Source organism: Pan troglodytes, chromosome 3 (genome assembly GCF_028858775.2).
Source record: "Pan troglodytes isolate AG18354 chromosome 3, NHGRI_mPanTro3-v2.0_pri, whole genome shotgun sequence".
Lineage (NCBI taxonomy): Eukaryota > Metazoa > Chordata > Mammalia > Primates > Hominidae > Pan > Pan troglodytes.
The window spans coordinates 15,340,493-15,357,799 of NC_072401.2; the positions used below are offsets into that span (position 1 = coordinate 15,340,493).

At 42.5% G+C, this 17,307-nt stretch overlaps 1 long non-coding RNA gene across 4 annotated transcripts in view; it reads right to left on the bottom strand.

The window, feature by feature from the left end:
• LOC107974202 (uncharacterized) overlaps nt 1-7,216 on the bottom strand; it is a 386,436-nt gene extending 379,220 nt beyond the window's left edge. For all 4 annotated transcript variants that reach the window (XR_008547453.2, XR_008547454.2, XR_010156481.1 and 1 more), the window contains exons 1-2: nt 4,302-7,216; nt 2,212-2,285 (exon numbers count right to left, since the gene is read on the bottom strand). This is a non-coding gene — a long non-coding RNA (uncharacterized LOC107974202). The remainder of the gene's footprint in view (nt 1-2,211; nt 2,286-4,301) is intronic.
• Between the last annotated feature and the right edge of the window lie 10,091 nt (nt 7,217-17,307).

The following is a 17,307-nucleotide window of genomic DNA, read 5'->3' on the forward strand; positions in this document are numbered from 1 at the left end:
ATCTTGGGCGTTAGGCTTTCTATTAGCATGTTTACTTGAGTTTAGTTGAATTTATACATGTCTCCCTTGCAAAAGGGAAAAAAAATGCCTTTGATTTTGGTCATTCTCGCACTGTATAGCTTTATGTGCATTTTTTCACCAACATTATCTTCACACACATCATTTTAATTATGATTTTGTTACCTGTGATATCTTAGAACTATTAGCACAGAACATACTAGTGAAAAGCCAATCTGTTTAAGCAACAAAGAGAACTGGGAATAACTCTGTTTTTAATGTACCTATTCCCATGAGATCTTGAAGTTAGAAAGAAACAGCTCCCCTGGCTTTGCTGCCCTGACCTTTGGGTTGTACAAATCAAGCCGGCTTGGCACAGGAAGCGGCACTCAAATCCAGATTCTAACAAACCGGAAGTGAGGTGGAGAAAAATAGGATAAGCCTCTCCTTCGGGCACCAGAGTTCTTAATTGAAGTAGGGATTCCCTGGGTAAATCTTGTATCTTACAGAAGATAAAATTATATAATAATTGAAAACTATAGCTCCCTAAGCTATGAGGATGCAAAGGCACAAGAATAATATAATGGATTCTGGGGACTTGCGGGGAAGGGTAGGAGGGGGTTGAGGAACAAAAGACTGCACATTGGTTGCAGCGTACACTGCTTGGGTGATGGGTGCACCAAAATCTCAGAAATCACACCTAAATAACTTACCCATGCAACCAAACACCTCCTGATCCCCAGAAACTATTGATAAAAAAAGCCAAAATATGAACAAACCCTAATGTAAACTATGGACTTTAGTTGATTATGATACATCAATGTAGGTGCATCAATTGTAGCAAATGTATCACTCTGGTGAGGGATGTTAATAATTGAGGAAGCTGTGGTTTGTGGGGGTAGGAGAGATATGGGAAATATCTGTACCTTCCTCTCAAATTTGCTGTGAAACTAAAACACCTCTAAAAAAAAAAAGTATATATAAAAAGATATGGCTTGGTAGCATCACATAAAATTTAGTATTCGACCCAAGATTAGAGCCTTCTTTGGCTCCTTCGGATCAATAGCTTAACCCATATAGGAGTTATCAAGCCTTCATACAAGAAAAATATATATATATACACACACGTATAAAATATATTTATATAAACAACTTCATATATATATATACACACACACAACTACAACTCCCTAAAAGCTGGGATTGTGGAATTGCTTTTGTTGAATTATCCATGGATTAATAGTACATAGAAATTGCTCTGAAAATTACTAATAAATGAAGGAAGAAAGGAGAGAGAAGACTGAATTTCAACTACACAGGAGATTTGCGAATTCCTGTCTGTCCAAGAACTAAGAGAGATATAAGAACATTGGCTTGGCAATCAGACTTTCCTTGGGTAAAATCCAGGCTCTGCCACTAACCATCTCTGACTAAGGCATGTCAACTCTCTAGGCCTCCATGTCCTCATCTGTAAAACTGGGATATTAATACCTCTGTAGTGTGTAGGATTATATCATCACTCAATTAATTGATAGATAATAGATTATTCATACGACAGTATCCAGCACGATGTCTGGTACACAACCTGCACACTCAATGCTTTTTTCCCAAAGTTCCTAAAATGGGAAAAACTTCATCCTTTTTATTTCCTCTACATCTCCCTCTTATTTTTCCCTATTATAGAAGACTTCTGCTGTATGTGCAACTAAATAAGAAAAAAAAAATGTTGAGAAAAAGTTAAGACCCTATCAGAAATTTAAGACTTCTTTACCAAAGAAGGAATAGTTTCTCCTTCTCTTTCTGGCTCCTCCTCCTCCTCTACCTCCTCCGCCTTCTTCATGCATTCATTAGAGTAGTTATGTCTGTTCACAGACCCCCTAAGGTAAATTGGAATAATGGGCAGCTTACGGAAGCAGGTTAATACAAAGGGTTAGGGACCTGGGTTCTGGAGCCAGATAGCCTAGGCTTGACTCTTGGTACTGCAAGCAATTAGTTTTGTGATTCCTGATAAATTAATTAACTTCTCTGTGTCTCAGTTGCTTCATCTGTAAAATAGAGGCATTAACATTTACCTCCTAAAGTTGTTAACTGTTGACATAAGTAAAGCACTTAGAATAATGGCTGGCTCATAGTAAACTCTCACTGAATCTCATATCTTTATTGCTGATCTAATTTTGGAGATAAATATGTAGGCTCAGAGAGACTATGACTTACCCAAGGTCACACAGCAAGAAGTAACAGCAGATCTTACATCGTCTGCCTCAGCTCTCTCTTCCTTCTCCACCACACTGCAAAGGAAAGGAGAAGGTTTATTGTGACACCTGTAAGCAAAGACAGCCTTGAGAGCCGATATGAATTATGCGCAGCTTTAACATTAGATTGCTTGTAAGTTCCCAGAGCAAGGAGCTCATCTTAATCCACTTGATATTCCTAGTACCCACACAGCATCTGGGACAGAGTAAACGCCAAGGGAATATTGGAGGAATGAATGAATAAAAAACGTCAATGAGAAAATAGGGGTTGGGAATCATAATACTATTGGGAATTTTAGACTCTGATGAGTGAACCAGGTCCTGCCCATTAGTGGAGGTGTATGGAGGTGGGGAGGAGATGAAGGGGCATTTAGATTTCTAAGGGAAAGGAAGAACAGACAGACCCACCCTTAGAAAATGCAGCTCAGGTATTTCAAACACCTAATGTAAATGATGAGTTACTGGGTGCAGCAAACCAACACGGCACATGTATACATATGTAACAAACCTGCACGTTGTGCACATGTACCCTAGAACTTAAGAGTATAATAATAAAAAAAAAAGAAAATGTGGTACATATGCACCATGGAATACCATGCATCCATAAAAAGGAATGAGATCATGTCCTTTGCAGGGACATGGAGCTGAAAGCCATTATCCTCAGCTAACTAATGCAGGAACAGAAAACCAAACACCGCATGTTCTCACTTATAAGTGGGAGCTGAACAATGAGAACACAGGGACACAGAGAGGGGAACAACAAACACTGGGGCCTCTGGGGGGTGTGGGGGGAGGGAGAATATCAGGATAAATAGCTAATGCATGTGGGGCTTAATACCTAGGTGATGCGTTGATACGTGCAGCAAGTCGCCATAGCACATGTTTACCTATGTAACAAACGTACATGTCCTGCACATGTATCCTGGAACTTAAAAAAAGAAAAAAAGAAAGGAAAAAAGAAAATGTAGCTCAGGTATAATCTATTGGAAGGGAGCGGGGCATGCTGTCTTTGATTTGGGAGATCAAGCCTATCAAGGGGTGTATCCTGGAAGAGGGGCAGTATATTATTGAACTTACTGCTTCCTATAAGACCTCACCCCTGACTAATCCCCTTCTCCAAACCCCACTTCTGCCCAAGCTTGGAAGGAAATGGCTTGGTAGAAAATGAGCAGAAATAAAATGGCTGGTGAGGAGGAGCAATTGCCAGAGTTGCCCTAGTGAGGAGAGGTCTTTTCATGGAAATAGCTAAGTTCTCTTCTCAGGCAAAGCTGTAGCAACCATCATATTTGTGACTCACAAGGCATATTCCTGTCTGCGATCTCACTGGAGCCCCTCAAGACTGCTACAAGGTAGGAAAGGTAGATTCTATTAGCCTCGTCTCACAGGTGTGAACACGGAGGACCACAGAGCAAGGCAAAGCTGCCCCAGGTCACTGAGGGAGTTGGGGTCAGGAGCAGGCCCTGACACAAGAATCAAATTCATACCCTGGCCTCCCCATCTAACTCATTCAGGTTCTAGATTGCACACATGGCAAGTTCCGTGCCCAGGGGCCTAGATGGTTCACAGGATGCCTCCCCCAGCCTTATACCGCCACCCACACAATCCAGGTTTGAGAGTCAGAGATGGATGCTGGGTCTCTGTCTCTGAGAGCTGGCAGGAGTCTTGTTTGAGCCACTAATGTGATAGCCCTTTGTAAACTTTTGTCAGTCTGGGTATTACAAGTGGTCAGCAGGATAGATTGTGGCAGCTGCCTGCATTCAATCCACAGTTGGCCCCAAACTGACTGTATGGCCTTGGGCAAGTTACTTAATCTCTCAGGGCATCAGTTTCCTCATCTTTATAATGGAGATAATCATAGCGGATTTTGACTTTATTTAAAGATTTCTCTAAGCAGTTCAAAATTTCCATGATAGATTGGAATGCCCCATCAGGTGATGAGTCCCCATCACTAGAAGTTTCCCAAGAAGCTGGTGAATGCAAGCATCTGGATTTAGGGAGAACACTGTAAGGCTGAAGCAAGCACTGGGTAGGCTCAGAGAGGCTATGACTTACCCAAGGTCACACAGCAAGAAGTAAGAGAAGATCTTTCATCATCTGCCTCAGCTCTCTCTTCCTTCTCCACCACACTGTAAAGGAAGGGAGATGGGCTCACCAGTTCCCAATCTCCCAACTACCTTAGAATCACCCAGGGGATATTTAGAAAATGCAGTTCCATTGGCCCCACTCGTGGGTATTCTGATTGCAAACATTTCAGACGGAGCTCAGAAACCTGGGTTAGTCTTAGGAGTACCCAGGTGTATTGGTTTGCTAGTGCTGTTGTAACAAAGTATCACAAACAAGGTGGTTGAAACAACAGAAATACGTTGTCTTATGGTTCTGGAAGCTAGAAGTGGGAGACCAAAGTGTAGATAGAGTTGGTTCCTTCTGAAGGCCATAAGGGAAAATCTGTTCCACGCCTCCCTCCTAGGACCTGGTGGTTCCCATCAGTCTTTGGCTCTCCTTGTCTTGAAGATGCATTACCCTGATCTCTGCCTTCATCTTCATATTAGATTCTCCTTGTGTTCATGTCTGTCTCTGTGTCTCAATTTCCTCTTTTTATATGAACACAGTCACGTTGGATTTGGGTCCATCCATTCTAACGGCCTCATCTTAACTTGATCAGTTGTAAAGACCCTATTTTCAGATAAGGTCACATTCACAGGTTCTGTGGATTAGGACCTCAATATCATTTTGAAGAACACAATTCAACCCATAACTTCGGCAAGGGTTAAGAATCAGTGCTGTTGACCAGAGCTTTTTCAAATGGAGTGTACCCAGGAACCTCCAGGAGATCCTAGAAAACAGCAGGTTCTGACTCGGTGGCTCTGCGGGCCCTGAGTCTGCTTTTTGAACTGGAGATACTGTTGGAGCAGGTCCAGGGACCACAACGAGATCCTTTTTTCAAGACAAGATTCCTACAAAACCCAGAAATGATTGCCAAGCAAATAGAAGCTCTTTGCTCCATTTCTCTAGTGAAAAGGACTGCCTTTATTCTTTTTAATCTCCACCTGCAAGTAGAACTCAGATCCTTCATGCCTGTCCCAGAGGAGGAGCCCAGGAGGGGCACCCATCCTAAGGCGGAAAGAAAGGATTGGGCTCTCAAGCTTTGGAAGCAGTTTCCCTCATCCTTATCCTCCCTACCCCAGCTTTGACCTGTTTAATCTTGTCTATTCAGTCATTTTCTTATTCTTGTCGTCTTGTACTGTCCTCCCCCTGCCCCACCCAACGCCCACCCCCAACGCCACCATCTGTTAGCCCAACTCAGCCTGAGCGCGGGTGGGTGCAGCTGGCTCCCAGGAAGTGACCGCCGTCAGGTCACCTGCGCCGGCCAAGTCACAGGCCAGAACCTCGCAGCCCAGCAAGGCCGGCCCGAGCCGCGAAGAAGTCCAGCCTCGCCGCTGGAGCCAATCTGCAGCCGCCGGCGGGGAAGGTGCGCCCCGCCCCCGCACGCGCCGCCCCAGGCCGGGGTAATCGCGTCCACAATGGAGTGCGCAAAGCCGGGCACAAAGACGACAGCTGCGTGGCAGGGCCTGCGAGGCCGTAGCAGAGGGGCAGCCAACCGCGCCTTGCAGCCTCCTTAATTTATTTATAGATGCGCTCGCTCTTTATGTGGCCTAGTTAAGGACGCCTTTCCATAAATACACAGAAACGGATGTTATTCTAGAGCCCACCAATAATAGACACAGCTGTAGAGGTTGGTGCTGAAATTAACAGCCCCACCTTGCTGTCCCCCCAAAATGGAAAATAAAATTAAAAGCATGTGTTTTGCTTTGGCTTAGGTATATGCAAGAGAGTAATCCTATTTAACAATGAGATGTTTCTTTTAAAACGAAGGAAGAATGTCTTAGCAAACAATATTTTGGAGCAAGGCTATACCTTTGCTAATCAAAGTCGCCTTGTATCTGGCCCGCGACTCTCACCCTTAACTAGGAGCATCTGTTTAACCCAAACACAATCCTCTTCTTCCCCAGGCCACACGTGGTTCATTTCTTCACAAAATATGACTTGCCAAACACAATTCCGGCTCTTTCTGATCCACCCACTTGTTTGGGGCGTTGGCCCTATAACCGCTCTTTGGAGTCTAGGGGCTCAGAAAGAATCAAATCATTACAAAGCTGTGAAAGCGTCTCCAGCCTGTATCCCTTTGTTATTTCTCCCAGTTTGTTCGACAGACCCTTAATTCTATTATCCGGTTGTAATTTGGTTCTGTGTCTCTCCAACATTCTTTCCTTTATTCTGCCCTCTTTCTTTGTAATCGATTGACTCATCTGTAATTGGATTTTCTCTGGCTCTTACCAGCTATTAAAAGTAGCTATGTGTGTGTGTATGTGAGTGAGTGTGCTTTCTAACTAGGCCACACTTTCCAACACCTTGCAATCTTTAATCTTGCTCCGAGTTTCTAAGTATGAATTCAATTCCCTGATTCCTTGTGAGGCGTCAGGGAGTTGCAGAAAGGATACAAGCTTTAGAAGCAGTTTGGTCTCGTTTGTTGTGTTTAAGGCTGACATTTATCAAGCTCATACTATGTGCCAGGCATTCTTCCAAGCACTTTACAGGCATTAATAATCCTTACACCTCCTTTTAGGGCAGATACTCTTATTACTCCATTTTACAGAAAGCAAGGAGACAAATGGGCTAAGAAACTTGCCAAGGTCAGAGCTTTCGATCACGATGCAATTTTTCTAAGTTCTCCTCATTTCGTATCTGGGTGACCTTGGGCACAGCTTCTTATTTCTGCCTCTGTTTCCACATCTGCAAAATGACTAAATGTTGGTTTCTCTCACAGGGCATTTGTTAGAATGTACTGAGGGCACAGTGCCTGGTTGTCAGTGGGGATTAAACACACAGTCAATCCCAGTGCTGGGACAATGCAAGGGAGTCCAGTAACCCCTGAGCTGTGTATTAGAGCAAAGACTAAATAAGGGAACTCTGGGAGCAAGAGTACAGAAATAGAGCACTGCTCTTAGTCGCTTATAAAGCCACTACAGTCTTTGCTTTAGAGGAACGCAAACAGGAACCAAGCAGATCACTTTAGATAATCATTAGAAAGATTCTGCTGCTGACAAGCAATGTAATTTTTGAGAGTCACTTCCTCTCTGGAGCCTCCGGGTTTCCCAAATGTAAAAGGATGGAGGGAGATGGCTGATCACTGAGATCTCTTCTGTAACTATCTCTGGGGACAGGTTTGGTGCTGTCACCTCAAGGCTGGATCAACCCTGCCACAGCAAGTGAGTGCTTACACACTTCTTAGCTTCATGTCATAGAATTCTTTAGCTGACACCACAAATGCATAAAGTAGATACTCTTATCTTCATTGTACAGATGGAGAAACTGAGCCACAGAGTCACCAAGTAACTTGCCCAAAGTGACATGGAAGTATTAGAACCAAGATTCAAACCTTGCTCTCTCCACTAAGGCCCAGCCCTGCCCATTTCTCGTGTGGTTCTCAGGTAAAGATAGAGATGGGGTGGTGCAGACTGCAGGCGGTGAGTTAGGCACTGGGAAGGAATAAATGACTAAGGAACAATGGACGTGCCAGACCGACACCACGAGTAGCTTGTTACTTGACCATCATTTACTTTGTGTAAACTTATGACATCCATTTTTTAGACAATCTAATAGATGATTTTGCAAGGCTGTGGAATGACATAATGAATACGAAACTTAGCATACATAACACCTGGGCCTCATAGTCTCATAACTCTCCAATCATGTGAAGTATTATAATAATTATTATTGGAATGAATGTTTAAATACAGTCTGTGTGTGCAAAGGTATACAGGGATTTTAAATGTAATTACCAGATTTTTTATATCAGATTAAGATCTATTTTTTTAAGTCAAACTTTCAAAATCAGTCCTAAAAATTATAAACAGAATTGGTTCCACCTCACACGCCTCTCTCTACCAGGTCCTCATGCTGTTCAGGGGGACACAAAACCCAATTTTGACTGTCACTCAAGGGGTGCAGTGAGGAATTAACCTCTACTGCAAAACTGCAGAGTAGTATAATTTCATAACTTCAAACATCTGGCAAACTCCACAGGTAGTATTTGCAAAAGCAATTTTGCAATGACCGCTTTTGTTATCGCTTAAGTTTTTTTGAGTATTTTCCTTGGGAAATCTCCAATGTTTAACATTCTGCAGATTTAGAGATTTAATTCTCAATTTTCCCAAAACCGCATGATCCCAAATGTAACACTCCTTTTCAGATTTAAACAACATGTGTGTATTAACCTTGACAGCTCAAAAATATAACCTAATTGGACCACAGTTGTATAGACTGATCATTATAGTATTGTTTGAAATAATAAATAGCTGTAAGCAACTTACATATCCAACTATGAAGAGCTGACTCAATAGCTCATGGCATCTTAACAGTACTCTAGTTACCATTAACTAAGGGTTGGAGGAGGCAGGGAATAGGGAGTGACCTCAAATGGATAAGAAATGTTCTGAAATTCAGTAACAGAATTACACAACCTTGTGGAAACACTAAAAACTACTGAACTGTACACTTTAAAGGGGTGAATTTTATGGTATGTGAATTATCTCAATTGAGAAAAAAGTTAGGAAAAAAGGATTGGTACAATTCTGCCCATTAAGAGTCAACAAACTATTATACAAAAAAATTTTAAATGATGTTATAGAAATGTACCTATTGACATAGAATAAGATTGAATATATTAAGGGGGGGAACATGTACCAAGTGAGCAAGTAAGACTCATTTTGATGAAAAAGTAATATCTATGTCCAGATGGATGTAGAATATAAACCAAAGTGTTAACTGGTTATTTCTGAAATTATAGGTGGTTTTTGTTTCTTTTTTTCATCTCTAGGGATATATATATAGGATATATATATAGAGAGAGATATATAGGATATATATAGAGATATATATATATAGGATATATATATAGAGAGAGATATTCATAGTTGGATATATAAGTTGCTTACAGCTATTTATTATATATATATTTTATTAAGGGAGGGGGAAAAAGGAGAAAACAATTCTAGGAAGAGGAGAGGATAGATGAGAGGCTAAGTTTAGACCTTCAACAAAACAGAAGTGGACAAGCTTCAACAATGTGTCCAGTGTGCTCCACAATGCATGTTCTGTTCCAGGAAAACCATCATCTGTGGCCACAGGACAAATACACAAGGCTTCAATGTTTACTCGTAGACTGCCCTATCTCTTTCACTTGGATTTAGAAAATGAAGGGACAGTTCTCCTGATAAAAGTTACAAACAAAGCCAACTTCATCTGTCAACCTTTTTTTTTTTTTTTTTTTGAGACTTTGAGACAGAGTCTTGCTTTGTTGCCCAGGCTGGAGTGCAGTGGTGAGATCTCAGCTCACGGCAACCTCCGTCCCCGGGTTCAAGCAATTCTCTTGCCTCAGCCTCCAGAGTTGCTGGGACTACAGGCACGTGCCACCATGCCCAGCTAATTTTTGTATTTTTAGTAGAGGTAGGGGTTTCATCATGTCGGTCAGGCTGGTCTCGAACTGCTGACCTCAAGCAATCCACCTGCCTCAGCCTCCCAAAGTGCTGGGATAGCAGGTGTGAGCCAGTGCACCCAGCCACCTGCCAACCTCTTTTTGATAAACATAACCGAGTTTCACCTGTTATCAAAGACGCCCTCTAAGATCTGTTAACAGCAATTTTTTGGTTGGTTATTTCCATATCATTGACATCATATTACAAAATCATTCCTATCAAGAAAGAAAGGAGAAATAAAATGATATTTTCAGAGCATCTGCTATAGATTAGGCATGTTTCAGGCAGTGTTGATGGCCATGTTTACTTGGCACTGACAACATGCCCAGAAGTTGAGCATTGGGACCTATTATTGTCAGAGACACAGAGAGGCTGCTACGCCAGCCTGAGCTCACCTGGCTGCTGATGGCAGAGCCAGGATCTGAATGCCAGTGTGTCTGACTCCCCAGAATCAAGTTCTAAACCTCTACAGCACACCACCCCCACCCCGATCCTTGCTCCCACAAGGTCCTTTTAGCCAACTAATTACCAAAGCACCATAGATTTCTGGAACAGCTTCTGTGAAATAAAATTGATCAGGGCTGCCAGACAACTCACTTAACTGAATTGCCAGTGCTCAACCCTGACCTTCCCCATTGAGGATGAAGCCCCCAGCACACACATACTCCATGTGCTAGAAAACATAATACTAGAGGGAGAAGGTGGAAGGGGAAAGGAGAAATAAGGAGGGAAGGCAGCAAGCCTCCCTCCTACTGTGCTCCCTCCCATCCATCCAGGGCTTCCCCTGGCCCCCGCCCCCTCCCCACAGCCCTGCAGTTGGTCCCATTATCCCTTCCACCCCAGCTAATTATAGTCACTGATTACCTAACAGCAAGCCCTACTATCACCTGCTTTGGACTGACAGACTATGCCATCTGGGCCACGTGGCTAGGGTCTGAGAGCCATGAGAGGTCACAGAGAGGGGCAAACGGCTCTGAATGGGAAGAAATGTGTTTACAGCCCTGACAGCTGACTGGGCAATTAAAGGGGCTTTAGCTGTGTGTTCCCAGCTGAAACCCCTCTCCAGGGGCCTCGCCACCTAGTGCTATTAGCTGATGGGATGTGGCTGCATATCATACCGGTTCCAAATGTGGACATGCTATGGGACTGCACCCTCTCCTAAAAAGGACAAGAAAAAGGACTCAGAGAAAGCTGTGGGCTCACAGTTGTTTGAGGTCCTTGTTGAGCCAACACCAGAATATACCCTCAGAAGAAATGGCCAGCATTTTGAGAAAGCAGTGTCCAAATACCTTTTTCACTTCCTGTGTTTATTGTACATTACCTTAAATACATGTATGAAACACACTTTATGAAATTGAACTCTATGTGACTTCTATATCAAGAACTTTTGTTTCCTTATCAGCAGTGTGTCTGTCTCTAACTTTACTATGCCTGTATATGACTGTCAATCTTATTAAAATGCAGGTTCTAAATCTGTCTATGTGGGGAAAGACAGGTGAGGTAGAACACAGTTTTGGTATTTCTAAGGAGCTCCTAGAGGAAGCAAACACCACTGGTCCACAGACCATACTTTGAGTAGCCAGGACCTAATTCACTATTGAATAAAATTAAATTAGTGAATTAATATTATATAGAAAACCTATAGATTAGTATTTCTCAAACTGTGTACTTCGGAACGCTAGTTATCCAAGAAAGCTGCCTGCGCTCCAGTAGGTTCTTAGTCAAGTAAGTTTGGGAAGCACTAGGTACTCTGGGTCCCCCTGGGAATTCACAATACACATGATTAGCATATCAGAGCTGAGAAAACCCACAGTGATCTCTTCCACTTTTTTGTGAACAGTTTGCAGTCTACTAAAAGTTTTGTGCTCTATGCCCTAAATGTTTGTTGCAATCCTTGCTGAATATTTTATATTATCCTGATTGCTTAACCTGTCTATTAATTTCTCCATTTTGAAAATGCCTTCTCAGCCAGCCAAAGTTATTCACATGAAACACACACACGCACATGCACACACACTGGCAAGAAAGGCTTTGAGACTTCAGAGCAATGCCCATATGAGGTACTGCCATCCAATTCCGGCCTTTTTGGCAGTTAGTTTCCTGACAGCTTCTGAGTACAAATGAGTAAAGCTTGCCCAGCATTTCCTACTCCCAGTTTGAGGAGGAAGCAGGAATAGAGTAAAAAGCCAGGAGGACTGGATATGTGGCATGTCTGGAGGCCTGATGGCAAAGGCCAGCAGTCAATGGAAAATTGAGTCAAGACTGATTTGCTTAGAATGTAACTTTTAAAAATTGCCAAACATTTCTAAAAGTATTTTTACATGACCTCATAAGATGCACACCATATAATACTAAAAAAAAAAAATGACTAAGTGGAAGGCACAATGTGACCATAGCTTGTGTGTGTCTGTGTGTACAGCAAGTGTGTGTGTGCACGTGTGCAAGTAACCACACACACAACTATGAAGGAGTAAAGTGGAATCATTAAGAATATTAGCTTGAGAGCCAGACAACATTAGGTTCACATCACAGCTGATCCAAGTTTCTTAACGTTTAGTTTATATCTTCTTTGAGGTGGGGCTGAGAATTTCCACCTCACAGGCTTATGTGGGAATTAAATGAGAGGTCTGGTAAGCACTTAGCACATTGCCTGGCTCAAATTAAACACTCCCCAAATGGGAGCTATGATTGTAACTAATATGGAAAAAGCCTGTGAGAAAATGCACAAAGTGTTAACAGTGGGTCATCTGCGAGTGATGAAATGAATTTTTTTATTTGTATATTTCTGTATTATCCAAAACTACTCAAAGAAAAAATATTTTAAGTCAAAAAATTAAACAAACTTTATTAAGTAAAATGTTAATTGTAGATTGAGGGGCTGGTAAAATGTGGGTCATTTTTATTTTCTCCTTTACGCTTTTTAATATTTCTCAAATTGTCCACTATTTACTAACTTTAACAGTTTTTTAATATGAAAGCCAGGCATATACATATTTGGATATTTTGGAGAAATACAGAAAAACCCTGAAAAGAAAGTGAAAAATAACTGACAGTCTCATGACTTTTTCCTTTATGCTTATTTTTTGTTGTTTAAATTTATAAAGTACAGACTCACTCCTAAATGAATGGCCTTCTTGAATTGTAGGGTGCACATTGTAAACAGTCACATCCAGTGGTCCTAAAACAGTCCCCCACTGCCCACCTCCCACCACTCTCCCCAGAAAAAGTCACTGATAAATTGGATATAAATTCTTCCAGTATATATCTAAGACACAGATGCACATGTATGTATATGTTTCTATGATTAGGTAGAAATATCTACATTAAAAAATCCAAGAAAGATTTTGGAGGCCCCCTAAATGTAATGAATATAGAGAAAATCTGTCCCTCAACTCGGCTCTGGGAGGGAGAACACCTTCTTCATATTCTCCATGTATGAATTTACTTCAGCAAATGTGCAGTAAGCACCTACTCTGTTCTAGGGAGTGTGCAATTTACTAAACAAAGATGAAAAAGACACTAGCCCTCTGATCTCAACAAGCTCCCAGTCTATCAGGGAAATGCACGTATTATAAATGTTTGCAGTGCTGTGTGGCATATACAATAATAGAAGCTGATAATAGGTCCAGAGGCAGTAATAAAAGAGAATAAATCCCTCCTTCTCTAGGGATTCAGGAAGACTTCCTGGAGAAGGACTTATCTGACTTGAGTCTCAAAAATTATACATTCTGGTTCCTATCAGACCTATGAAACTTGCAGTTTGCCCACATTCGTTATGTCTACTCACATCTCCGTTCTTGGGCTGCAACACATCCCCACGCTTCTCCTCCTGGCTAAACCCTACTCAATCTTCCAAACCTAACCAGAAGTCACTTTTTGGAAGTTTGCCATCACTACCCGGACTATAGGAAGTACCCATACTTTCTGTGCATGTGTATTTGTCATAACTTACCTTAAACTGCTTAGTTATATGCCTGTCTCCCTACAGGACTGAAAGTCAGTATTTTACCTTATTCATATTTGTGTGATGGGGCAGGACTGAACACCTGGGGACAACTGAACATCACGCCTGGTACACAGTTAGTGCCAAATAAATGTTGCCTGAAAAAAGTACAGCACTAGAGTAGCACAACATTAGGCCCATAATACCTACGGCCGCTTCTGGCATAAAGAACATGTTTGTGCTCATCAGAAAACTCCTTTTCAGAGCCAACCAATGTGAAAAAATGCTCCTTCTAGGAGCACATAGTTCTTAAGGTGTGCAGATGAGCAAACAGACAGTACCTTGTGTTTATGGGAAGAAGTCGTCATTTATTCTGGCTCTTCCTCCAGGCTAAAGCAGCCCTAGTAAGCAAGAGCAGAGGCTGGGGTCCAGCCCCGGGACATTCATCTGAGCGTCCACCACTGTCAACTGTAGCCCTGATGACAGGGTGATGAACAAGATGGGTTTCTTCTCCATGTGGAGCCTAAAATCTGTTCAATTCAACAGTCAAGTAAACCCACATAATAAGTGGGTGCTTATAAAATGCAGAGTGAATGAATAAATGTTAAAAAAAGAATCAATTTTCTCAGGCTGATTTTGACTGGATATAGTTAAGTCCTACTCTGTGTCTGCTTTGTGCTCTTACTAAGGTCCCCTTTGACTGAATCCTAATTCCCTTTCTTCCTGGCTGAAGGTTCTGGAGGCCTCTGGCTTGTTTTTGACAGGTTGAGTTTGCACAGGACTCAGATCAGCACTGAGGGGGCCCTATCAGGGCTTTTATGTAACTGACTCACCTCCGCTTTGGCTACGATGCTAGGATGCTCATCAGAATGCCCTTGTCTCTCCTCCATGCTTTTAAGCGAGGTCTTTAATACACACACACACACACACACACACACTGTTTTACACTGCAGAAGCATTGATTAGTGACAGTCTCACTGCGTGTGTCATCCTGAGGGAGAGGAGGAGCGAGATCTGACCCCACTGTTACTCACAGCTCTTGATGCATGGTGAGCATTTCCAAGTCCTGAAAGGGTATTTCTAAGCCAAAACTCCAATTTGATTGGTGGATACAATGAGCAGATCACCTGGCATGACAGACGTGGCAATCACCCACGATGCTTCAATGAGTTGCCTAAGGCTATTCCACCAGGAGTCAAGCCTACATGGGGCTCCTGAACCCTCACTGAGGGCTCTTTAAGTGCCACACACAGGGCAAATGGCCACCAGGGGGTGTCTCTGAAATGCCTCTGAGGTCCTCAGACATGAATAACAGCAGGATCAGCAGTTTCATTAAAGAGCAAATTATAGCCCAAGGTGGTTTTAAATGCCTGTGGGACCAGTCCTTTGCTTCGCAATTGCACAGCCTCCACTTTTTTCTCATGTCAGAACTCTTGCAAAAGCATCCTTATTGGGCGGTCCAGACTTGCCCCTTCTCCCTGCTTACTTTCAACTCACTCTTATTTTTCCCACCCAGCCAACACTGGAATTAGACCACCTCTGTGCTAGAAGATCATCATCATCTCTCAGACTGTCCCCCAGAAATAGCTCCCACTTCTCAGCATGACATTGGGGTTACTCTTATACAGTGACTTCCCTCTATTTGGGTAGAGTCACATCTTCTCAGCTAGATGAAATTTCCTTAAGCAAGAAAATCACGTCTTCCTCAATGAAATGTGGTAGACAAAATCACAGACTCTGGAGTCAGTCACAGGCCTGTTTATAACTTTTAGCTGCCTTTAACTTTCTGGCCTGAAGCAGTTTCCTTTCTTTACCAAATCTCAGTTTTCTCAGCTGTAAAAGGGGTATCATAATAATAATGACTATGATATAGGGCTGTGTGAGGTTTACTAATGATGCAGACAGAGCCATTATAAAGTATACAGCATAGCAAGTGCTCTATAATATCAGTTACTATTATTATGTGAGAAGGTAGGATGTATTTAGGGAAATATGGTAGTTTGCTGGTGGCTGGAACTTCAGCTGAGGGGAGAATAGACAGAGATAAGGCTGGAGAGCTAAGCCAGGTCAAGATGACAAAAGGCCCCCTGAGCCAATGCTAAGAAGTTGGGACTGATCGTGAGGACAAGAGTGGGCATCAGAAGATATTAAGCAACGGAAAGACTAATCTGATTTTTACCTTAAAGCCTTCCTTGGCTGTTAGGGGAGCATGGTTCCAGAGATAGGACAAAGGAACGTCAGAAAAACCAGTTAGGAGGCTGTTGCAGTCATACTGGTGAGGGCTGATGAGGGTTTGAGATGATGACCCTGGATGATTTATTTCATGCCTTCTACCTACAAATAGTCATTAGATGTGTCAAAGTGAGTAAGACCTAGTCCCTGTCCTTGGGGAGCTCATGGTCCATTGACACAGATGAAAAAACTAAGTACTGTATAAATGAGTGAAGAATAATGGAAAAGAAATGGGCACTACTTGGAAGCAAAGAGAAAATAGTACTGTCTGCCTCTCATGGGGAGGAGGCTCCAAGAAGGCTTCAGGGAGGATGCAGCCAGTGAAGGCTTCCTCTTTCCTGAAGGATCCTCTCTGCTATCTTAAAGATAACACAGAAAGAAATGGCTGGATATTCTAATATGGCCCATTGTCCCCAAGACGGGAATTCTCAGCATGTATAATGCACCCAAAGATGAGATAGGGAGAATGCTTCTCAGAGATGAAATACTATGAGTTGGCTGGGCATGGTGGTTCACACCTACAATCCCAGCACTCTGGGAGGCCGAGGCAGGTGGATTGCGAGGTCAGGAGTTCGAGACCAGCCTGGCCAACATAGTGAAACCCCATCTCTACTAAAAATACAAAATTCAGCCAGGCTTTGTGGCATGTACCTGTAATTCCAGCTACTCGGGAAGCTGAGCAGGAGAATTGCTTAAACCTAGGGGGCGGAGGTTGCAGTGAGCCGAGATCAGGCCACTGCACTCTAGCCTGTGTGACAGAGCAAGACTCCATCTTGGGAAGAAAAAGAAAAAATACTACGAGTTTCTGAAAATCTCTAAATTCCATTTTTGTGACTATGCTTTAAACCTTTAATCTCCCCCTTTGTGCTATAATGTCTGTGTTTTGTATTTTTTTTCCTTCTTTCTTTTTTATACATCATCTTGCTTCTTGCTTTGTTGCCCTGGCTAGAGTGCAGTGGCACAATCATGGCTCACTCCAAGCCTCAACCTCCCCAAGTTTCAGGTGATCCTCCCACCTCAGCCTCCCAAGTAACTGGTACTACAGGCACACACCACCATGCCTGCCTAATTTTTGTATTTTTTGTAGAGACAGGGTTTCACCAACTTGCCCAGCTTGTTCTGGAACTCCTGGGCTCAAGTAATCTGCCTGCCTTGGCCTCCTAAAGTGCTGAGATAAGAGACATGAGCCACCATGCCTGTCTGTGTTTTGTATTTTAGAAGGGAATTACTTGGATAAAGATAATAGCTTGCTCTTGTGTTTTATTTATCTGTCTAGCTGTCATTTTAAAAATTTCCCTGAGAAACTTTTTTAGCAGAAACAGGGGTTCTGAAATAAACTGGAATTTAA